The 24301-nt window shown below is 39.9% G+C and overlaps 1 long non-coding RNA gene across 1 annotated transcript; it reads right to left on the bottom strand.

Moving 5' to 3' along the window:
• Positions 1-2444: 2444 nt before the first annotated feature.
• Positions 2445-22270, bottom strand: LOC136146057 (uncharacterized). The gene is made up of 3 exons (XR_010658889.1): positions 22159-22270; positions 16850-16951; positions 2445-3464 (listed from the first exon to the last, which is right to left on the bottom strand). It is a non-coding gene; the product is annotated as an uncharacterized lncRNA (long non-coding RNA).
• Between the last annotated feature and the right edge of the window lie 2031 nt (positions 22271-24301).

Here is a 24301-nt window from a genome sequence, read left to right as displayed (position 1 = left end):
ACTTTGAAGAGTTTTCATCATTATAACCTTTTGGTCCCAGGAAGTGGTTATTTCATTTTAATAGTCCTCTTTCTATATATATAGGTGTCTTATGCCTGAAATGAATTTTCAAGACTGTCTTTATGTGAAGTATTTGGCAATCCAAAAACTACTGTTTCTGAAAATATGTATAGACCAGGAATGAAGTGTTCCATTTTTACAATGAGATGCAGATTTCCCATTAAAAAGTAAAGCTTTCATCTCCAATGCTATCAAGGACAGTATTTGAGTTTTGGTGAATTAATTTAAGAGGCTATAGAAGTCCTATAAAAGAATTTTTGCTAGTCTATTTATTACTTACTGTTGATTATAAATTTGAGCATTACTATTAGTGTCCAGCTTGTGACTTTGAATAGTAGCAGATAAATATTGCTAACTGGTATTTAATCATTTTCAGTAACACTCTTTTCAATTAAACTTAATCTCATACACGTTTATACAATTTTACAATTTAATTATACAATTATCTCATACTATTTGTACAATTTGAGGGATCAATTATCAAAATGCATTGATACTATTTTTTTACTTGTCTCTATCTCAATCACCCTGTTTACTGTTTTAAGTGCCCTTTCTTCCTTAAAGCAAAACAGGACAAAAAAAAAAAAAAAGAAAGAAAGATAGATACAGGAGAAAATGTGGAGGTTATTTCAGGGCTGAAGTAAGATATGAAGAATTGTTCTAATCTTTCCTCCAGCTTTTAACAGTGTTTCAAACTCTATCAAGTAAGAATAGATGACTGTTATGCGATGTAGGGCATTGTGGGCCTGGGGTCTTCAATATTTCTCTAAGTTTGTAGATTTCATGGTCACAAGTAAGCACAAGTAGTTAATAAGTTCTATGCACCATCTTCGCTAACCCTACATACCTATGAACCGGCACAATGCCTAGTACATAATACTTGATTAAAAATTAATGAAGTATGGTTGGCAGCAGTTCCTCTATCTCTTGGCCAATCCTGACTTGTACATTCTTCTCTCAATATTATAGGTAAGCCAAATAAACAATCACCCTGAAAGCTCTTCAAATGGCTAAGAAAATTTCTGTCCCAAACTATACTGTCATCTGAAATTCCACTTTTGAGTTTCATTCATTTAGCTAAAAATGTCGGTCTTGTTAAAATGCAAAACAAATGCAGCAACACAGAGTCAATCACACTTGAATCCCTTTTAAATTATTTAAACTCATGACAGATGAATATCAGATTTGTTTTTCCCTAGTGCAGTCTGGCCAGAGGAGGGAGTCATTCTGTGGTCATAGAAGTAGGATGAGAAAAACCCAAGTCAGTAAGATGAGTTTAGATGAGTCAGAACAAAGAAACTTATCTCACACTGTTGCCTATAGATGAAATAATACTAAGAGCATACATATTATCTGATTATTACCAGTACTCATACATAATGAAAGTGAGATCCACTGCTGTGAACTAGTTAAAAGCTAATCATTGTCAGAGTCAAGGTTAGTTTCTAAGAGACTTGACTTTTAGTTTTGTGCTCCTTCTTTCAACTTTGATTACTTCTTTATAAATGCGAATCCTACTTCAAAGTAACCTAAACCTTATAAAATATTTTGGAAATTCAAAAGAACCTTAAAAGGAGTATCAACAAATTTCCTGCCTCTGTAATTTTCTATAGTATACATAAATAACTACTTAGGCTCCTTAAGAGTGATTTAATTTTCCAAACATGTAAACTATGATTAATTAAGTGTGAAGGTTTATGATTATGTAATTGGAATTTGGTTTAAAAATATTCTCCATCATTTTCATCAATACTAAATCAGCTAATTGAAATAATCATTGGGATCTACATCTATAGCAAAAAAGAAAAATCTGTATTGCTGCAAAAAAGAAAATATCTTTCCTCCTACTTCAAAAATGTATTCAATAAGGTAATTACTGCTAAATAAAAATTATACCATCTTCCATAATAGAGTGCTGAGGTCAACAGAGTCAAAATTAAGAATATCAGGCAATGCATTAGAGTTCTCGAGAGAAATGGGACCAATAGGGCATAAATATGTATATATGTGTGTTTATAACAATATATGTATATATTTATACACAAACACATTCATTACAGGGAATTAGCTCCCATGATTAGAGAGATGCAGAAGTCTCAGTATTTGCAGGGTGGTAAGTCAGAGCTGAAGACTCAAGCCTAAGTCCACAATTCTGAGAATCAGGAAAGCCAATGATGATGTTCCATTCTAAAAACTAGCAGGCTTGAGATCAGGAAGAGCTAATGTTTTAGTTTGAGTCTAAAGGCAGGAGCAAAGTCAGTGTCCCAGTTCAAAGGACACAAGTTGGCAGAATTCCCTCTTCACAGGGGAAGGTCAGCTTTTCTGTTCTATTTAGGCATTCAGATGATTAAATGAGGCCCACTCACATTAGGGGGGGGGGGGGCAATCTGATTTACTCGATATGCCGATTTAAATTTTAATCTCATCCAAAAACACTCTTAGCAAATACTTGGTGTCTTAATCCACTTGGGCTGCTGTAACAAAATACTATAAATTGGACAACTTATAAATAACAGAACTTTCTCAGAGTTCTGAAAGTTGTACATCAAAAGATCAGAGTGATAACATGGTTGGCTGCTGACTTTTTCTGGATTGTAGACTTCTTATTGCATCCTCACATAGCAGGAAAAACAAGGGATCTCTGTGGGGCCTCTTTTATAAGAAAACTCATCTCATTCATAAGGGTTCACCTCTTGACTCTTAAGTCACTTCCTTACACCCTTAACTCTTGATACTATCATTCTTGTGGGTTGCCATTTCCTCCTTAGGGGAGCTTCCTGACCCAGGGATCAAACCTGTCCATCTTATGTCTCCTGCTCTGACAGGCGGGTTCTTTACCACTAGTGCCAGCTGGGGAGCCCCCTACGGTGCCTGGCATCTACATTAGTCAGGGAGCACTCTAAGGGAGCCCTCTGTGACATCCTAGTAGGGTGACTGAGTCAAAATTTTACGTAGTGAAATAGTCTACTGATAAATCCATTTTCATTTTGTGTTTTACTGCTCTGTACTCACAAAAACATATAAAAATGAGCTTCCCTACAGTCTCCAACCCTAACTCCCTTCTCTCCAGAAGCACAGTCAGCCCCACAGTTCTAGTTCTTAACTCTCCATGTGACAAGGTGCATAGTAGACAGGATCCTCTTCACACCTCTTTAAAGAAATCAGACCCAGGACCATGGACCATGACGCTGTCAGTTCTTACAACGGCTCTTTCTGTGTGGAGACTGGGGACACTCCAGGTCTTCCCTGGTAGCTCAGAGGGTAAAGCATCTGCCTGCAGTGCAAGAGACTGCGCTCCATCCCTGGGTCCGGAAGACCCCCTGGAGAAGGGAACGGCAACCCACTCCAGTGCTACTGCCTGGGGAATTCCATGGCGGGAGGGGCCTGGCAGGCTCCAAGAGAATCTAAGGAGAGAAAGACAAATGGTAGTGTACTACAGAGAGCTCATATTCTCTTGCTTATCTTTTTCAGGAATTTTGTGTTGTCAAATACAGTCATCATTAAAATTTAAATGATATAAACTTACTGTGAAACTAATTTTATTAACAACAATACTAACGGATATTCAAAACTCATCACTTCCTAATTATTATACTGCATTTTATTATAATCTGTGCTCTTTCTTGAGGTTATTTACATGTCTTAAATTTGTATGGTGGAAATAATAAAAAAAATCCGTTCCCAACTCTGCCTGCACTGACATCATGTTGGTAACATGAAACTGACCACCATGGGAGCAGTCCCACTACAGAAATTGGCAAACACTACACTGTGGCTTCAGTTTCACAGTGAGTCCATTACGAAGCTGGCATATCACTTGGCTGACAGAGTGAGTGCCAAGGTCTAACAAGGATGATCTGACCCTAGCTATTGTGAGGTCACTGAGGATGAAGCAGAGGACAGTGGTTACAAATTGAACATGGCACCCATGTATGGAAGGATTTCTAAACGTGCTGTGTCTATGGAGTGGATTCTAAATCATGATATTCTGAAATCCCCTCCACCTTCAAAGGGATCATTCCTGGTCTGATCAAAAAGTATTGGCAGGCATGACCTTTGCAAATGAGGACCAAGTCTCTCTTCACTTTTTCTGGTATAGAAGAAGCCTCCGATCTCTTCTACAAAATAATGGAAGGGTTTCCCACTATTAGATGACACTGTACATTTGCCCAACTAGGTGGTTTGTGTCTGGATCCAAAATAAATGGTATTTATATGAAAAATCTGATATTACTTGTACCCCTACGATTGTGTAATGATTCATGTTTGTTATTGCATGGGGAAATGCCTTGTTAGTAAAAATTAAATGTGGCAGTAGGCATATCTCATAGGGACACTGATTATAAATTGCATTTATTACTAAGTTTCATATAGGCCAAATATTTGAAATATTCATATTGTCTTAGAAAAAACAGGTGTGATTAATGTTTTAAATGTTTGCATCTGATTCCAGAAACTATGTTGCAGAGTTATAATTCCCCCTCTATCCCTCAGATTTTGTGAGACTAAGAAATGATTATACATGTGACATTGGAAGGAGAATTGATGAAGTTGGTAGAAAGGTCCTACAACCTTTCTCAAGACCCCCCAAATCATGCTACCTTAAAGATACTCTAAGGATGGCTCAGATATTACAGTTAGTCGAATGCAGCTAATGAGTTAGTAAAATTAGGATATTAATGTTACTGGGAATTGGTTGATCCTCACTGATTAGTGAGTTAGTCATGAGAAAAACTGCCCTATCCATTGTATCCCAGGGGCTAGCCAAGGAAAGAAAACCATTTTACAAGCAAGATTAAAGGGAATTAAGTACAGAGAATTGGTTATACCAGTCATGGAAGAGCCATGAGACCAAATAAGGGATGTGTGCAATCCACAGATTATCACCAACAGAAGACTACTATTCTCTTAGGCTGGAGGTCAAAGGAAACAGGTGATATCACCAAGAGTCAAGACAGCATCTATGGTCACCTGGCTGACAGGCTTTTTAGGACCTGGAGTCAAAGAGTTGAAGACATTCCTGCCAGAGATGCCAGCAAGATCAAGATAGAGAAAAAGACTCTGGTTTCTCCCTTCCTCCTGCTCCTCAACTACATATCAAGGATTCTCATTAAATCTAATCATGTGAACAGTATGTGGCTTCTAGGGGTCAGCAGAGCAAGAAAGGGAGAGGGAATACATCTGAGGGGAAACAGGTACAGGAATAATAAATCTAGCAAATCCAAAATATGTATCTATATCTAGATGGATAGACAGATAAACACAGACTCCCCCCAACATCCATTAATGCTATGACAAGGTAAAGAAAAATAGGGTTTTTTTCCCCTTACCCAGGTATATTATCTAAAGGAGCACTTAATTAGTTACTGAATTAGAAGTTGGTACATTCTACTGCTATTTAGCGTCCTAAATGAGCACAAGATTGGCCAACTATCATGAGAGTCTATTACTGATCCAAGAGACTCTTTTTTTCCCATTATTCCGAAGCTCTCTATCTGTTCTCAAACTGGGAGAGGTACTATAAAACAGAAAATGAGACTGATCTGACAGTTAACCCACTCTTTTCACCTTGCCTTCTTTTAAATATGCTGAGAAAAGTAAAATGGTCAAAAGGAAAGGAGGAGGAGAGGCACAAGTATGCTCACAAACTAGGTGATGGATGGCTGAGAGCTGACTCTTTCTCAAGTGCTTTTATTGTCCCACGTGCTTACCCCTGCATCCCAGGAGACAGCTTGATGTAACACGCCAGTATTAGTGTCACTTCCTTGCCATATCCTCTTTTCACCATCACAAAGATAAGAGTCCATCAGAAAATACATGTTTCCTAGGGTTACTTCTGTTTTACGCAGATCCTCTTTATGAAGCTATTCTTAGAGTCCTCTTCAGTATCATAAGCTTCAACTAAGAAAACTACCTTTCCTTCCTTTCTGAACATTGTTTCATGAGGAATGAGTCCTGTTACTTACAAAGATAGGCAGAGGTCTCTCAAAGCAGAAAAGTCATCTCTTTTGCTTGCTTTCCACGTGCCATCTAGGTACTACAGTTAAGAACTTCAAGCACACAAATTTGTTCTAGAGAACTGGCAACTCAAAAATACAAATAATCTTTATAGTATTCAAGTAACCCTTAAACTTTTTGAAAAATAACCTTGCTTTAAAAGTCAGAGTGCAAAAAAACTCAAAAGAGTTGGCACGTCCCTCCAAAAGATTCTCTAACGTTTAGCAAAACTGAATTCACACTAAATCTGTTTATGAGTAAAAGACAAGTCAACTTTAAAACCAATCATAGATGACAATGTTTCTTTTCAATGTGTCTGCTTTGGAGCCATATTTCTGCTAAACACTCAAAAATTTCTTCTTGAGTATTTAGTGATATATTAGAACCAGAAATAAGGGATGTTAGTGCTAGAAGGCAGTCAACGGTCTGTAATTTAATTCACATATTCCTTCTGCACCAGACTCTGTAAGATCACTGAGTCAGCTTAAGAACTTTGAAGCTGTAGAGTCCAGGGCAGGCCATTACAGTATGCCGATATCACTGTCCTCCTGCTCTGACGTTCTCCACTGAGTGACAGGGGAAGGAGAAGGAAGCGCAGTCACCATCAACTGAGAGTGATGAGACTGGAATATTAAAATTCAGGCTTATCTGAGCTGACTGAATTGGCTGGCAGAATGTTCTCCAGTTAAAGGTGGGGAAAGGTTAATTCTGCACATGACACCGCTACTGCATTTATACAAGTCTCCTAGGACAACTGTTTGCCTTGAATTGTTTTCTTCCTTTATTTCAGTCAGACAGTTGTGTTGACTGATTTTTCTTTTTGATGTATGAAATGACTGTTTGACTGAATTTACCATTTGATTTCTACTAACGCACTGTAAAAACAATAGTCAACTTAGACTGGCAGGTATGAAAAATTCTACTGCAGAACCAGACAGAAATATTGCGTTCTATAGGTACATATGTCATATGCCCTGGGTTTTGGAAAATTGTTCCAATTTCAACTATTTTGCCCCATGTTTCAAAAGAGTGGGGCCACTGATTTAATAGTAAAAATAAGATTTGTGAAGTTCATATAAAAATAATTTTGTGTGAACCTGAGAATCACATAATGGGATCAGAAAAGAACTATTATGAGAAATTTTACTGTTTCTTACTTATCAAGAGGTGTTTCTATGTCAAACTTTTCAGTCTTCTTCTAGAAGATGTTTAGGAACAAAAGGTTTGAATATATTCATAGCAAATCCTTATTTATAGTTTTGTTTTCCCAATAATTATAGTTACTAAGATAGGACATGGAAAATGGCCTATCTCATGATTCTAAGCTCCTATTGAACATGTGGGAATTGGTAACATGAGTAGAAAAGTGAAGCAACTTTTGAGATTGTTACTGAGTAATGCTGATTTTATAATGAGTGCTTCCTTACATATCTGACTAATTTATCACGGTGCAGATGGCTGATTCCCATGCTTAGAAATGACAAAGGTCTTAAGAAATTCTCCATATTCCATTCATCAATCTGTGTTCTTCTTCAAAGCAAAATTAATCCCTTGACTATTAACATAGTAGCTTAATTATAATTTTTAATTTTAAAATTAACTGTGAGAATCGGAATTTCTGGTAGGAAAAAGTGATGGAAGATGGGACAAAATAAAATAAATCAAAGAATTCATAGAAAGCTAAAACAGAATTTTTCAATAGTAGGTAAGGACTTCTGCTTCCAACTATATCAGTTTACCTTAGGAAACCATACTAGAAAGGTCAGATAAATCATAAGCAACATTTGACTGTGAGCATTATAAAGCTAATGAGGTAGCCATGACATAGAAAAATAAAATAGAAAAGAAACTCATAGAAGTAAGAACAGTATTCTGCACATGCTTTATCTAATCCAGTCATTTAGAAACTATTGATGAAAATCAAAAGCATGAGAAGCCAAATATGGCTCCTAAGAGGCAGAAAAGCCAGTAGATCTTAGGACAATATTGGAGGACTGAGGAGAGAGCAGGGTTGGACTTTAGAAATAACAAGGCAGCTAGAATTTTAAGGATCAAAATCCCAGAGATGGGAAAGATTCAGAGACTCGAGCTCAATTCAGCAACAGTGGTCCCTTGACGTTATCACATTTTCCACGTAGGTAGACAAGGCAAGATGTTAAGAAGTCAAACAAAAGCTAACTGAAGTCAAAACAAAGACTCAGGAGTCTTGTAATGCTGAGGAGATAAAACTGAGGTTCAGAACCCACCAAAGAATAGTGGCCCGGTGGAAAGCTAATGATATGAATTAGGACACTGGAGGTTTCTATATGTATCTGTGTCCACGTGAATGTGTGTTAGGAAGGTTGATGAAACAGCTACCTTGATGGAAACATCTATAAAGAAGGAAAATGAGTATGAAGCTTGTGCAATGACTGAAGATCAATAAGCTGATCTTTCCTTCTGCTCCTTACCTGGGAATAGGAAATTCTCTCTTGAAAAAGGACAGTTGACCGTTCAACAATACAAGACTTAGAGACACCGACTCCCTATGCAGTCAAAAATTCACATATCACTTGATAGGCGGCCCTTCCTATCTATGGTTCTGCATCTGAGGATTCAACCAACCACGGATCATGCAGTGCTGCAGTTGTTGGGAAAAAATCCATATATAAGTGGATCTGTGCAATCTAAATCCAGGTTGTTCAAAGGTCAACTGGAATGTCATTATGATTCTCTACAACTTGTCATATCCCAAGTCTGGTGTTCATCAAAGAACCACCAAGACTCCCAAGAAAAGGAGAATTAGAATAAAAAACAGAATCAGAATCATGGATGACCTAGATATTAAAGTTCAAATATATTTTGATAAATATTACCAAGTTCAGGAAAATAGATGACAAGGTAGAGAATTTAACTAGACAACTAGAAACTGATTAAAGTTGAACTGACAGAATTCAAAATTAAACTCAGTAGTGGGCCGAACACAGGTGAAGAAAGATAAATGAACTGGAAGACAGAGTAGCAGTAAAAATAGGAAGACTAAACGTGGAAAACAAAAAGGATAAAAAAGTACAGAAAAGAGCATTTGAAACATATGGGCCACAGTAAACATTTTCATCATATGTTTACATTGGAGTCCAAAGGGAAAAGAAGAGAGAGATTCGGGCGAGAACAATATTTAGAAATAATAGCTGAGAGTTCTCAAAAACTAAAAAGAATATATCAAGCCATAAATTCAACAAGCACTAAAAAACGCAACAAGAGTAAATATAAAGAAACCATATCTAACACCACCAGAGTACAATTTACAAATAGCAAAGAAAAACAGAACACCTTAGAAGTAACCAGAGGAAAAACAACAGTTGACCTTTCAACAACGCATGAGATTAAGATTACTGCTTACTTCTCAACAAAAATGATTAATACTAGAAAATAATGGAAAGTGCTAAAGAAAATAACTGCTCACTGAGAATTCTAGAGGCAGAGAAAATGTTGTTTGGAAGATGAAATAAGGAAATCTGCAAACAAACAAAATTTAGAGAATATGTTCTCATCAGAACCAACTGAAAGGGAGACCCGCAGGCAGAAGGAAAATTATCATAGAGGAAAATAAGGACTTGACAAAGGAATTAAATAGAACAGAAAGGAAGCGTAAGTGAATAAATCTGAATAAAATCTAACTGCACATAAGAGTAATAATGAAATATATAAAAATTAGAATGCATTAAAACAAGAGGAAGAGGAAAAAGTAATAAAATAAATTTAAGGTCTCAGCACTGCTTGAGAAGCAGTAAAAGAGCTAATAAGTCACGGTGCATGTGTAACTGCTACCTATATAAGCATTGTGAGCTAATAAAGGGAAAATGGAGTTTGATGAATTTAAAAGGAAGAGCCAGAGGAACATAAAAAGGAAGGACAAGCAGAAAACAAGGAGTAAAAGGTCTATAATAAGATACGTTAACTGTAAATAGTCACATTAAAGGGCAGAGATTTTTTGAAACAAACAAAAATCTTAATTCTATGCCCCTTACAAGACACCATAGTCAGACTGCAAGTTAAAGGATGCAAAACTTATGTCATAAAAACAATAAGCAAAACTGAAAAAAAAATAATGGGAGATTTGAAAGCAAAAAGTATCACTGGAGATAAGACAGGATAATAAAACCAACCATTACTTTACAAGGAACATGTCATAAAACTAAACTTCGAGGCAATATATGAAGGGAAATTCTGAAAACTAACTAGAAATAAAATCTAAATTACCTAGATCAATAATTCAGAACAACAACAAATCAGTAAACTACAGAAGATCTGAATACCATTGTTAAAGTCTTTGGCCTATACACCCCGAGGAAACCAGAATTGAAAGAGACATATGTACCCCAACATTCACTGCAGCACTATTTACAAAGCTAGACAAGGAAGCAACCTAGATGTCCACCAGCAGATGAATGGATAGGAAAGTTGTGCTATATGCACACAATGAAATATTACTCAGCTATAAAAAGGAATGCATCTGAGTCAGTTCTAATGAGGTGGATGAACCTGGAGCCTATTATACAGAGTGAAGTAAGCCAGAAATAGAAAGACAAATACTCTATATTAATGCATATAGAGAGAACTTAGAAAGATGGTACCAACAATCCTACATGCATGGCAGCAAAGATGACACAGATGTAAAGAACAGACTTTTGGACTCAGGGGGAAAAGATGAGAGTGGGATGATTTGAGAGAAGAGCATTGAAACATGTACATTACCATATGTAAAATAGATGACCTGTGCAAATTTGATGCATGAACCAGGGCACCTAAAGTCGGTGCTCTGAGAAAACCCAGAGGAATACAGTGGGGTGGGAAATGGGAGAGGAGGTTCAGAATTGGGGGGGACACATGTATACCTGTGGCCATTTCATGTTGACCTATGGCAAAAACCATCACAATATCCTTAATGTAACTATATCCAATTAAAATAAATTAATTGAAAAACTCTTTGGCCTACATTTGCATAAAACACTGCATTAACAAGAATGAAATGCACATTTACATACAAATTTTGAGGTGTACATGGCACATTTTTAAGTTGACTGAATGCTGGGTATAAAACAAGACTCAGAATAATCAAGAAATTTTAAAATGTATAACCAATATTTTATCAAATATTTGGACATTAAAAACACACTTCTGGATTTCCATGGTGGTCCAGTGACTAAGACTCCATACTCCCAATGCAGGGAGCCTGAATTCCATCTCGAGTCAGGGAACTGGTTCCCACAAACAAAGAGTTTTCATGCCACAACTAAACGACCTTGCATGCTACAATGAAGACTGAAGATCCTGAAAGCCACAACTAAGACCAGGTGCAGCTGAATAAACAAATTAAATTAAAAAAAAAAAAAACAAAACATACTTCTGATAAATATGGATGTCAAAGATAAAGTCATAATAGGAATTAGAATTTCATTAATTGAATGATAATGAAACACTGACCTAGAGCCAGACATCCTGGAATATGAAATCAGGTGGGCCTTAGTAAGCATCACTACGAACAAGGCTAGTGGAGGTGATGGAATTCAAGTTGAGCTATTTCAAATCCTGAAAGATGATGCTGTAAAAGTGCTGCACTCAATATGTCAGCAAATTTGGAAAACTCAGCAGTGGCCACAGGACTGGAAAAGGTCAGTTTTCATTCCAATCCCAAAGAATGCTCAAACTACCGCACAATTGCACTCATCTCACACACTAGTAAAGTAATGCTCAAAGTTCTCCAAACCAGGCTTCAGCAATACCTGATCCGTGAACTTCCAGATGCTCAAGCTGGTTTGAGAAAAGGCAGAGGAGCCAGAGATCAAATTGCCAACATCCGCTGGATCATCGAAAAAGCAAGAGAGGTCCAGAAAAGCATCTATTTCTGCTTTATTGACTATGCCAAAGCCTTTGACTGTGTGGATCACAATAAACTGTGGAAAATTCTGAAGGAGATAGGAATACCAGACTACCTGACCTGCCTCTTGAGAAACCTGTATGCAGGTCAGGAAGCAACAGTTAGAATTGAACATGGAACAACAGACTGGTTCCAGAATTAGGAAAAGGAGTACGTCAAGGTTGTCTATTGTCACCCTGCTCATTTAACTTACATGCAGTGTACATCATGAGAAACGCTGGGCTGGAGAAAGCACAAGCTGAAATCAAGACGGCCTGGAGAAATATCAATAACCTCAGATATGCAGATGACACCACCCTTATGGCAGAAAGTGAAGAAGAACTAAAGAGCCTCTGGATAAAAGTGAAAGAGGAGAGTGAAAAAGTTGGCTTAAAGCTCAACATTCAGAAAACGAAGATCATGGCATCTGGTCCCATCACTTCATGGCAAATAGATGGGGAAACAGTGGAAACAGTGGCTGACTTTATTTTTCTGGGCTCCAAAATCACTGCAGGTGGTGACTGCAGCCATGAAATTAAAAGACACTTACTCCTTGGAAGGAAAGTTATGGCCAACCCAGGCAGCGTATTAAAAAGTAGAGACATTACTTTGGCCACAAAGGTCCGTCTAGTCAAGGTTATGGTTTTTCCAGTGGTCATGTATGGAAGTGAGAGTTGGACTATAAAGTTGAGCACCAAAGAATTGATGCTTTTGAACTGTGGTGTTGGAGAGGACTCTTGAGAGTCCCTTGGACTGCAAGGAGCTCCAACCAGTCCATCCTAAACGACACCAGTCCTGGGTGTTCATTGGAAGGACTGATGTTGAAGCTGAAACTCCAATACTTTGGCCACCTGATGTGAAGAACTGACTCATTTGAAAAGACCCTGATGCTGGGAAAGATTGAGGGCAGGAGGAGAAGGGGACGATGGAGGATGAGACAGTTGGATGGCATCACCAACACAACAGATATGGGTTGGGGTGGACTCTGGGACTTGGTGATGGACAGGGAGGCCTTGCATGCTGCAGTTCATGGGGTCGCAAAGAGTCAGATATGACTGAGCATCTGAACTGAACTGAATGAAAATATACTGTAGCAAAACCTGTGGGCTGCAGATAAAGCTGTGGTCACATAGACGCTTAAGTATTAGAATTATATAATATATGTAATCATATACGTGTGTGTGTGTTGTGTAAATGGAAAAAGAATAAAGCTTCCAAAAGATACCCTATTACCTTGAGGTAGACAACTACTGAACTATACCTAATAGTGGAGGCAGGGCAGACTTCAGAACTTCAGGAGACCAGCAGAAGGCAGCATTTGGAAACAGGAGTAGCTTCCAAATTAGGCAGTTTGAGAGCACAGTGAACGCCAATGTCAGAAGCAGTCTCCAGGAAAAAGCATTTAATGTATAAAGTGGTGGAGAAACTAAAATATATTTAAGATTTGACACTCTAATTCCTTTTAAGGATGATTTATGTTTCTAGGGAAAAAATAAGAAGTACTTGATGTAGAAGGTGAATAACTTTATAATTTCCAGGAGAATCTTGGTACCAGGATGACACAATGAAGAACTTGGGAGTCCCCTGACTAATCTAGCAGCGAGAAAATGAAAACAGAGATGAGAGAGAGAAATAGAAAGACATATTTGTGCAATTGGGCACTGCTGCACTTTAAAGTCTAGATATGCACTCCAAATCATAAACAAATGCCACCATGTTCAGAGCTAACCCTGAGACAGTGATTAGTGTCTAAGAGATTAATTAGGGACAACTCTTGGCATCAACAACGTATGGAAGAAAAGGACATCAGATTGGGCAAAGGTAGAAGTAAAGTTGTGTTGCAGCCTCAGGAAACCTCAGGTGACCCTTTGGGGGAGAGTTCTTAAAATGAGATGACCCCTTCAGGGGGATGTCCCAATTCAGGAGGATGTCTTAACTTTTATATTCTTACACCTGTCATTGGATGAAGGGCATTGTACGAAGGGGTGATGTGACCCTGGGCTAAGTGGCTCCCTTTAGCTGAGATTGGCTGTCTGCAGCATTTCCAGGGCTGGGGCAAAAGCTCTAGAATCTGAAAATTGTTCAACTTTCCTTGTCTGGGTTGCCAAAGTAAAAAATACAGGCAGGGTATATTACAAATAGTTCTTTAGCCTGGAGAAGAGGTCTTGAAGCTGTGAGCCACTCACTGGGAAGCAGCAGGACATGAAGGATTCTTGAACAGATCGGAAGCTACTGGAAGGCCTTTCAGGAGTTCAATCCCATAATAAATACTGTACCTTCAGTGTAACTTTGCCCTCTCTGCCAGTCTTCCTCAGTTCCCATGTGGGCCCTTTTGGACTTGAACTTGGTGTTCCCAGAACTTGAGCTGGAGACTTCCATGAAGTCTGCTTTCCATCTACTGGCTCAGCTTTCTTGCTCTCTCTGCTCCAGGCTAGTCTCTTCAAACTGCCTTTTCCATTTCTGGCAATAATACCCCTCTCTAGACCTAACTAATGCTTTTCTGGGGCAAAAGGAAGAGAATTAATAAGGGTAACTTTTATTTCTAGGAGGGAAGTTACCATATTCCTTCAGAGTATTCATCTCCTTGATTATTTAACTTTTACTCTAGATTACTCATGGGTATTTCTGCTCCCCTACCTTCAACCCAAGGAGGTTTTAGAACATTGTCCTCTCTCAGCATCAAGTCTCTCTCCATCCTCCCTCTCTCTCTCTAAGACCCACCTTTATCCACACACTCACAGGCTTTCTGGACCTCCGAGGAAGATAAGCACTTCACAGAATCTCTGCTACAGGACCAAACATACTGAAATGACTTTTTATGAAGATATTGAAGCAACAGAAAAAGAATACATGAGGATTGTTTCTCCTGAGGGTTCAATTATTTAGAGGGCCTTTATCACACTTCGATTGATAAATCTAACCTTTCCTTTCTTGACTACAGTTGATCACACTGTGATGAAAACAAGGTAGAAAATGGAAAAATAATACTTGGATTTTAATGAAATAATAAAAATGCAGGGCCTATCTTTGACTTTTGCCAAGAGAGAAAAGAGTTCACATTTCGACTATGTGGTGGCAGGAGTCCCTTTTAAAACAGGGCCAGTCTGCATGATGCATTGAAAAATCAACCTTTTCAAATATAGCCATAACCCCTCAAGATTGTTTCATTTCTTGGGGCCAGGCAAACCAAACTTCGGGTTTGGTTTGAGTGGTGCCCTGTATACTAAAGTGATAAACATAATCTGGAAGCACAGCACAGGCTAAAAATATGGAGCTGGCAGCCTTTGATTGAAATTGAAATATTTTTCTGCTTTTAATTCACTGCATAAAATTTTAACTGTCCAAATTCAATCAGGTAGGTCGTCCTAATGATCATGAGCTTCAACCCTGCTAACAACTAAGCCTGCACTGTTAAACTCTACTTTATCTGTTCCAGAAACCTCCTGGGTTTCTTTAATGCCTCTGTTATTACTTGCTTTGCATCATTCTGCGTTTCTTTAAAAACACAGCTGTGTGACCTCTGGAAGTTTTATTACTTCCTTGAGACTTGGTTGCCTCCTCTATGAATATCTGGGTATATATTTAGTATTGCTCAATAGAATTTTTTATGATAATGAAAATGTTTTGTATCTGTACTAGCCAATGCAGTATTCACTAGCCACATGTAGCTAATAAACATCTTTAAAATATGGCAAATCCAACTGAGAAACTGCAGTTTTAATTTTAAAATTTGTTTAAATACAAATAACCTCATGTAGGTAGCATCTACTGACAGTATAAATCTATGTAATATTTTAAGGATATTCTCCACTCTAAAACTCTACCATTCATTAGCTCAACCTAAATATTTCTGCCCTTTGACAAGCAGAAAATAATTTATGCCGCCCTTGAAATTATTTTTCAAGACCTTTGTCAGTTTGGGGACATCATATTCTTAAAAGTGACTTTGCTTTGTGAAACTTTAATAACGTTGACGTTTCCTGCCCTTGGAAGCACCTCTGTTATTATGGGAAATGTTGTGGACGAACAAGGACCATTTCAAGAGATGTGGGAAAACTCCTTCTGGACTTAATTTCATGATGAGGATGCTCAGAATGTCAAAATGCTAAATTGCTTATAGTAAGAACCATACCTCTTTCACACTATTTTCTGCATGTAGCTGGAAAATGTTTAAAATATTTTAAAATAACTGCACATCTATTTCTGAAGCTGATTTGGCTGTTCAAGGCTTACTAGAACTTTATCCATCTCACTATTTCACTCAGTAAACAAATGCAGTTGTTACATATGTGTCTGTGTTCCCTTCTAGATTATGTGTTTATGAAGTTAGAAACTAGATTTATGTCACAGCCCTTATGTATAGCACAATATTCATTGCTAATTCAGATCGTATTTTAAGATGAGACAAAAGTTAACATTTTTAATGTAGTCACAAATATCTAGCAAACCAATCAGAAAAAAAAAAAACAATTTTTTTAATTGGTCAAGAACAAAAAGAGAAATACTTCATGCAAAATCATATCTCTAATAACTACCACTGGAATTAGAACACACACATGCTAAAATTATTTTAAAATATCTTATCAAAGACTTTAAGGCTGTACCTAAAAAGATTATATCAGAAGTGAACATAATCACGTTGTCTGACCAGCGTGAATCACGCAAGGCATATTATATATAAAATAAACAATAAGAACCCACTGTATCGCACAGAGAACTTACTCAATACCTTGTAATAAACGGTAATGGAAAAGAATACACACACACACACACACACACACACACACACACAACTGAATTACTTACCTGTACAGCTGACATACAACACTGTAAATCAACGACACTTCAATTTTTTTAAATAAGTGTAAAAGGTCGTATAGCTTCATAAACTCACCTCTGGTACCCAAGGGACTACCTGAAACAACAGCAGCTACAACTTTCCTGGAGACAGGACATGGCCAGCAAACTGGGCTGTTACACTCGGTAATAGTCATACCTGTAAAAAATATACAGGCTCATTAACACATAGGAATTCCTCATTTTTCTGGCAGTATTAGGCAATGAGGTATGCATATGAGAATTTTTTAAATGACAAATTTAAGAAGAGTATTTTAACCTTCACTCATTAATTTTTTCTAAAATTAAGAAATGTATTCATCAGTGTATTTAATGTTTCCTTGATGACTTGGGGTCATCAGTTCAATCAACGTTTGCATGAATAATACAAATGGAAGCAAGACAAGCACTCACACTGAAACTGAAGATGACATAATGTTCTATCAACTGGAATAACTGATGAAGGAGTAAGAAAAAAAAGACAAAAATGAAAACAAACCATGATCAAGAAACAGTCACGTTCTGACTTCTTCTATTTAGTTTCAAAAAGTGAATTGAAAGTGCTCCGTTGTGTCCGACTCTTTGTGACCCCATGGACTGTAGCCCACCAGGCTCCTCTGTCCATGGAATTCTCCAGGCCAGAATATTGGAGTGGGTAGTCGTTCCCTTCTCCAGGGGATCTTTCCAACCCAGGGATCGAACCCAGGACTTCTGCATTGCAGGTGGATTCTTTCCTGTCTCAACCACCAGGGAAGCCATTTCAAAAAGAGACCACAAATCCCAGTGGTATCTCCAACATTATTAGCTGTCTTTATCCCTTGTTTCCATTTTCCTTTCCTTTTTCTTCTACCCTAGAGGGGTTCCAGGAAATGTTTATAGCTGCTCTCAAGACAAATTCTAATACCTGCTTCTTCTCAAAATTTCACAATGTGTCCAGGAGATAAACAGTGTGGAGGTCAAATACAATTCACCACAGGGAGATCTGTGGTGAAAATAACATCAGAAACTAGCTCCTAAACATGCAAAGAGCAGAGTATGGTGTCAGGCACTAATTTCCTTCCAAATACCTCTCCATTTCTAAACGATGTCTTTATTTATTTACCAAGATCCCTTTTTATTGGTTCCCTCTTCCAGACTGCTTCACTTCACCTGTCCTCACATTAAATACATTCACACTCTTTTTGATTCCAGTTATTTGCTCATTAAGTAATCATAGAACACACACATGCTAAAATTATTTTAAAATATCTTATCAAAGACTTTAAGGCTGTACCTAAAAAGATTATATCAGAAGTGAACATAATCATGTAGTCTGACCAGCGTGAATCACGCAAGGCATATTATATATAAAATAAACAATAAGAACCCACTGTATCGCACAGAGAACTTTGGAATTAAATACTGAGTAAAATTAAAATACTGGAATCACTTGGAGGGTTTAAGCACTTCCACCAATGAATACTGGGTGTGGAATTCAAGAGGCTGCACTTGACTTGGCCTTGTCCAAGTTCTTTCTTAAGAAGTATGTAAGATAAACCTAAACTCAGAGTTATTCAGATTGGACTGCTTTCTCAGGTGGACTAGAATTCACTGCTCATTCCACCCACTCTGAGGTCAGTGGCACTTTTCGGAGATGGGGTGGCCTCCTCTGCCCACTGCGGAGGCTCAGTTCCCCCTGGGCCCACTCTCTGTCTCAAATCCCACACTGAGGCCAGATGCCAGCCTTCCCAGAACATTAGTGGTCTCCTTTCAGTGTTTGAACTGCTCAGACTGAGTCCCCGTGGACTCTTTCTCAGCTTGAAACCTGATCTTCAACCCCTTTACCTGACCTGGATGGTCACCTTCCTACTCTAGGCTTCAGCTGCTTTAGCTGTCAAATGATATATCTCTTCTTAGTTCCATGGAGTCGCAAAGAGACCGACACAACTTAGCAACTGAACAATGACGACATGATATTCTTTATGATACCCTGTATCGCAGGACCTGTTTCTACGGCTCCTGATGCCAGCTTCTTTCACAATCATATCTTGTTCATCTCTGAAAGTGGAATCCAAATCAATCATTTCCAGGCAGCTTTCAAATCTAGAATCATTCCCTGAACTTTCAAAGCAGGTTCTCTTAATCCCTTTCTCCTAGGATGGCAGGCACTTCATACTCTGTCTTCTCTCCTGAGGATTCACAACTCCTCCAAGATCAAGATGCTGCTCAACCAATTCTCAGGTCACACTCTGCACAGCGCTTGGTGTATGGCAAACAGCCAATAAAGATTTGAAAACGAATTAAATCGAAATGAATGACTCACGGTTGCTGACAACTTTAATTGTTCTCCCTTCCTGGGGAGAACAGTTGGAAGAATCCCCAGTCTCTCTTGTGGCCACAGAAATGGACTGTGGCCAAAACAGCAGCAGAGAAACTGACCTGGATCCTTCCAGAGCTGGCTCATCAGAAACTTCCATATGCATTTCTCCATATTCTTCACCCCTTCTGCTGATGGATGCAGATGGGGATGAGGTCTAAGGGAAGGGAGACGGTATAGGATGGGAGGAGTCTGGGTTCCTGAATGACCATCTGAAGGAGTGCAGTCTCCCCAAAGTGAATACCCACCCAGGGCTGTGATGTGGGAACCATAGTGCTGTGCTGCTGAAATTTGGGGAGTTGTGTGGTAATTTAGCATAAACCATTATACGCACAATTATGCTAATTATACGATCCACTTAAATGGCCCTCAATCTAGTACATTTAAAATGACAGACATCAATTTGTGTTATTGACACTTTTACCCTCCAATTTAACCCTGCTCTTCTGAATCAGTCATTTGACCTCAGAGAATATCAATTCCTCAAAAGATTTTACTCTGAGATTCATACACACTGCAATCAGAATTACAATATTTGAAAAATAATGTTGAGAAAGTACTTTCCAGAGAAAACTTCAGTAACTTTTAATTCCTTGATCCTGCTTTGAAAACACAGCATAGTAAACTACTTGCAGTTTATCCATATTTATTGCTAATTAACAAAGTATTTTAGTTGGGATTAATTTTTAACAAATAAATAGCAGGTTTCTTGTCCACATCACAGCTGAATGACTAAATTCTCTCTCTGGAAGATTTCTTGACTGACCTTTATTTGTACTCAGTCAACTGATCTGGGTCAAATGCCAGATATTAAAAATCTTCAGCATGTTCTTTTTCTTTCATTACTTTTCATCCAATAAGCATTTGACCACGTGGATTTTTCTCTGGTCTGGAGTATTTTTACTAACAAGCTACATGATGTTGCAAAAGACCTTAAGGCCCAAATGCTGGTATCTAATGAGTCTGTTCCTTTGAAGAGACTGATTTACTTTTGCTCCAACTTTTGGAAAACTTGCCCCAAAAAGCTCCACCACCCTCCTATTCTGCCCACTTCATCCATTAGAGAAGACGATTTTCTCAGTGTTACTTCCAAGGTACAGGCAGATGAACGCTTATACAACGGATTCAGTTACCTGCCTGGGAACTGAAAGGACCTTTCCCATTCAAATATCCTGGTTAGGAACCACGTTTTTTAATTTCTCTGGGAATTAAGAAACAGCAAGGAACGAGGGTACGTGGTTGATAAATGAACGTCAGTTCTTCTGAAAATCACTCTGTCTCCTCCCGTTCCTCTTGGTGTTCAAGGTAGGGAAAGAACCCTGGTCATCACCATGTGGTTATCGCTCTCCTTCTCTTCGAAGAGACAAGCCGTTTCATTGAGGACACTAATTCACCAAACTCAAGGCTCGAATTCCTTTTATGTACCCGATGCCTATCTTTATAGTATATGCCATTATCTTCAACAGTGAAATGATATGCTTTATTCCTCATTACAGAGACCAAAGTGCTATAGCAAAAGTCACTCCTGAGAGTTTTACGTGGAAATTTACTGACTCAAGAACAAATTTCTGTAGAAAAAGACAACCCATCTCTGTGTTACAAAGCATTGTTCCTTGCATCAACCACCAGTGTTAACTACAATCTATTATGATTTGAAGCATGCTAAATAAGCAGATTGTACTAAAAAAGAAAAGCACATAAAAAACCCACAGAACAAAACCCAAACTATTCTCAATAAAAATATCCATTTGCTGGAGCCAATCTGAGATTTAACCAGGATTAGATACTTTAAACTGCAACACTGCATACCAGAACACCATGAAATAAACATTTCTCCTGATTTGGATACCATCTCCTCCTGATGCAAACTCTACCCCGACCCAAAGAAATCCAAAAATCCCAAAACCAGCCAACCAACAACAAAAAATAACCAAAGACCCAAAACCAAACAAAAAACCAAAGAAACCACGCCCATTACTATAACTAAAATTCTCAAATATTTGAGCGTCTATGGTAACTGCTCAAAGAAGTATTTTTTAAATGCTCATTTAACTTAGGAGCTTCCCTAGTAGCTCAGTTGCTAAAGAATCTGCCTACAATGCCAGAGACTCGGCTTCGATTCCTGGGTTGGGAAGATCTCCTGGAGAAGCAAATGGCAACGCACTCAAGTATTCCTGCCTGGAGAATTCCACGGACAGAGGAGCCTGAAGGGCTACAGTCAGTCCACGGTGTCCCAAGAGTTGGGACATGACTTAGCGACAATACTGTCACCATTTAAGAGCAGTGCAGCTCCGCCAAAAGTCGCCAAAAGTCGTTAGGCTTGAAAAGCCTAACGGAATCAAGAAAAACTCTTCACCATACCCCAAAACATACAAAGGCGGGAATAGTTTTATTTCAAACTTTGCTTAGATGTTAGTATGTCACAAACTGCCCTCCAAGACGCGCTCTTAGAGTCAGTGACCGTCAATAAAGCCTGAAAACGCTGAAAGTGAACGTTAATAACCTTTTGTAGCCTATCCTCCAGAAGGCTTTAGCAAAGAGCACGGAGTCCCACCTGAACACCCGCTGTTGGCGGCCAGCGAACAGGATCCCGAGCTGGGCGCCCCCATCACCGGCGCGCATCCGGGAGCAGAGACCTCTTCACACCCGCGGACCCAACGCGCCCGACGCGCACCCCGCGGCCCCGACTTCGGGCTCCTCGGAGGCACCTCCCCTTCCCGAACCCGCGAGCCCGCGGCGACCGGGTCCAGGCGGCGCCCACAGACCCAGAGGCCGCCCCCCGCGGTCGAGGGGCGCCGAGTTAGGGAGGGCTGCGAGCGCGCGGGGCGCCCACAGTTCCACGACCGTCTTGGGCCCCGGCCCGGGGTCCTCACCCTGCGGCCGGTGGCGGCGACCCCGGACCCGAGGACCCAGCGAGGCTCGCGCTCCCCGAGGCTGGAGGAGTCGGGGGCCGCTGGCCGTTGGGCAGGCGGGGGCGCGCGGTGAGGGGCTGCGGATAGAGCTGCACTTACTCGTGTCTGCGCTGCTCCCCGGTCCGGGGCCTTTCGCAGTGGGGACCGACCCAGTCTCCACCTTCCCTCCCCTCAGGAGCGGTCCGGGAGCTCTGGCGTCCCTGTGCCTCCGCCCACTCGCCTGTGGCCGCTCGCGCCTGCGCACTCGCACCTGCAGCCTCTCGCGCCTGCGCACTCGCTCCAGGCCCAGTGGGGGCGGGGAGGGGCGTTTGTCAGCCCCAGGACTCCTGGCTGGAAAATCCTGACTTTACATTTCCTTAGAGTGTTGGACTTGATATCAGTTGTTTAAAAAAATAAATGTCAAGTTTTCTTATCCTAATCATCATTTCATGACTATAGATTCTGTCTTTGTAAGATTTAAGAATAATAATTTCTACTTGGTCAACTGAGTCAGATAATAGGTACCAAACTTATCTATTGCTTCTATAAATTTTCAGTCAATACGTTTTAGCCTGTGAAGTTTTATTTAGTGTGTGTGTGTGTGTGTGTGTGTGTGTGTGTGTGTGTGTGTTACTACTAATCAGCCTCGGCAGGGGCAGAGTCTTGAGATGAAGGGAGAGTTAGGATCTCCTAGGCTAGCGCTGTCTCCCTGCCACGTAGTTTGCCGTGGGAACTAGAGGTCCTGAGACCCCAGGATATTTTGGCAATGTGGAGCAGATTCTCTGCGTGTGCACACAAGTACACACTGACATACGTCAGAGGAAGGGAGCATAGGCAGTGGGGTCAGGGGAGGGGTGGACCTTGGGGTGGCAACGGTGACAGAAACATGCGTCATTTCTCCTGGACTGAGGCAAAGACCACCTTGTTGGACCTCGTATGGAATCAAGGTCAGGACATCTGCACTGGCTGTGGTGAGGAGTCCTGAGAAGCGAATGAGACACCCCCCGGCTGAAGTGGACAAGAGGAGGCTGAGGGTCCTCTTCAAGGTCCCTCTCAAAGCCCCTGCTTCCTGTGGATCCTCTCACATTCCCTCCTGGGGCCCACGGAATGCTGGTGTCCTGAAGTCTCTCAGAGGTAGGGTCTGTGCTGTGCTTTCCCTGCTGGGTGTGCAGTATGAGAGGTTCCCATCAAAGGGGTCATGTGTCCAGTGCGGGGGCGAGGAGAGTGGCCCTTGCACTCCTACACATTCCCCTGCCCCTGACCTGGCCTATACCTCCTCCTACTAGCATCCGAGCTTCTCAGTGGAGGAATGGAGCCTCTGATCTATTCACTTACCAGCTGTGCCCTGAGCATTCAGTGGGGGCTGTGATGAAAAGAAGCACCAGGGTCACAGGCTGGAGGGGGAAGTGGAGAAACACAGGCCCTCGTCTATCAGATCTAGTCCGTTAAATCTATTTCTCACTTCCACTGTATAATCATTAGGGATTTGATTTAGGTCATACTTGAATGGTCTAGTCGTTTTCTGTACTTTATTCAATTTCAGCCTGAATTTGGCAATAAGGAGTTCATCATCTGAGCCACAGTCAGCTCCCGGTCTTGTTCTTGCTGACTGTATAGAGCTTCTCTATCTTTGGCTGCAAAGAATATAATCAGTCTGATTTCAATGTTGACCACCTGGTGATGTCCATTTGTAAAGTCTTCTCTTATGTTTTTGGAAGAGGGTGTTTTCTATGACCAGTGCATTCTCTTGGCAGAACTCTATTAGCCTTTGCCCTGCTTCATTCTGTACTCCAAGGCCAAGTTTGTCTGTTATTCCAGGTGTTTCTTGACTTGCTGCTTTTGCATTCCAGTCCCCTATAATGAAAAGGACATCCTTCTGGGTGTTAGTCCTGGAAGGTCTTGTAGGTCTTCATAGAAGCGTTCAAGTTTCTTCTGTTCTTCTGCTGAAGAAACTCTTCAAGTTCAGTTTCTTCAGCATTACGGTTTGGGGCATAGACTTGGATTACCGTGATATTGAATGGTTTGCCTTGGAAACCAACAGAGGTCATTCTGTTGTTTTTGAGATTGCATCCAAGTACTGCATTTCAGACTCTTTTGTTGACTATGATGGCTACTACATTTCTTCTAAGGGATCCTTGCTCACAGTAGCAGTTATAATGATCATCTGAGTGACATTCACCCTTTCCAGTCCATTTTAATTTGCTGATTCCTCAAATGTCGACGTTCACTCTTGCCATCTCCTGCTTGGCCACTTCCAATTTTT

This window comes from Muntiacus reevesi, chromosome 13 (assembly GCF_963930625.1).
Source record: "Muntiacus reevesi chromosome 13, mMunRee1.1, whole genome shotgun sequence".
In the NCBI taxonomy this organism is placed as follows: domain Eukaryota; kingdom Metazoa; phylum Chordata; class Mammalia; order Artiodactyla; family Cervidae; genus Muntiacus; species Muntiacus reevesi.
Note: the sequence above shows the minus strand (reverse complement) of the source record. Positions and strands in the feature narration are given on the sequence as shown.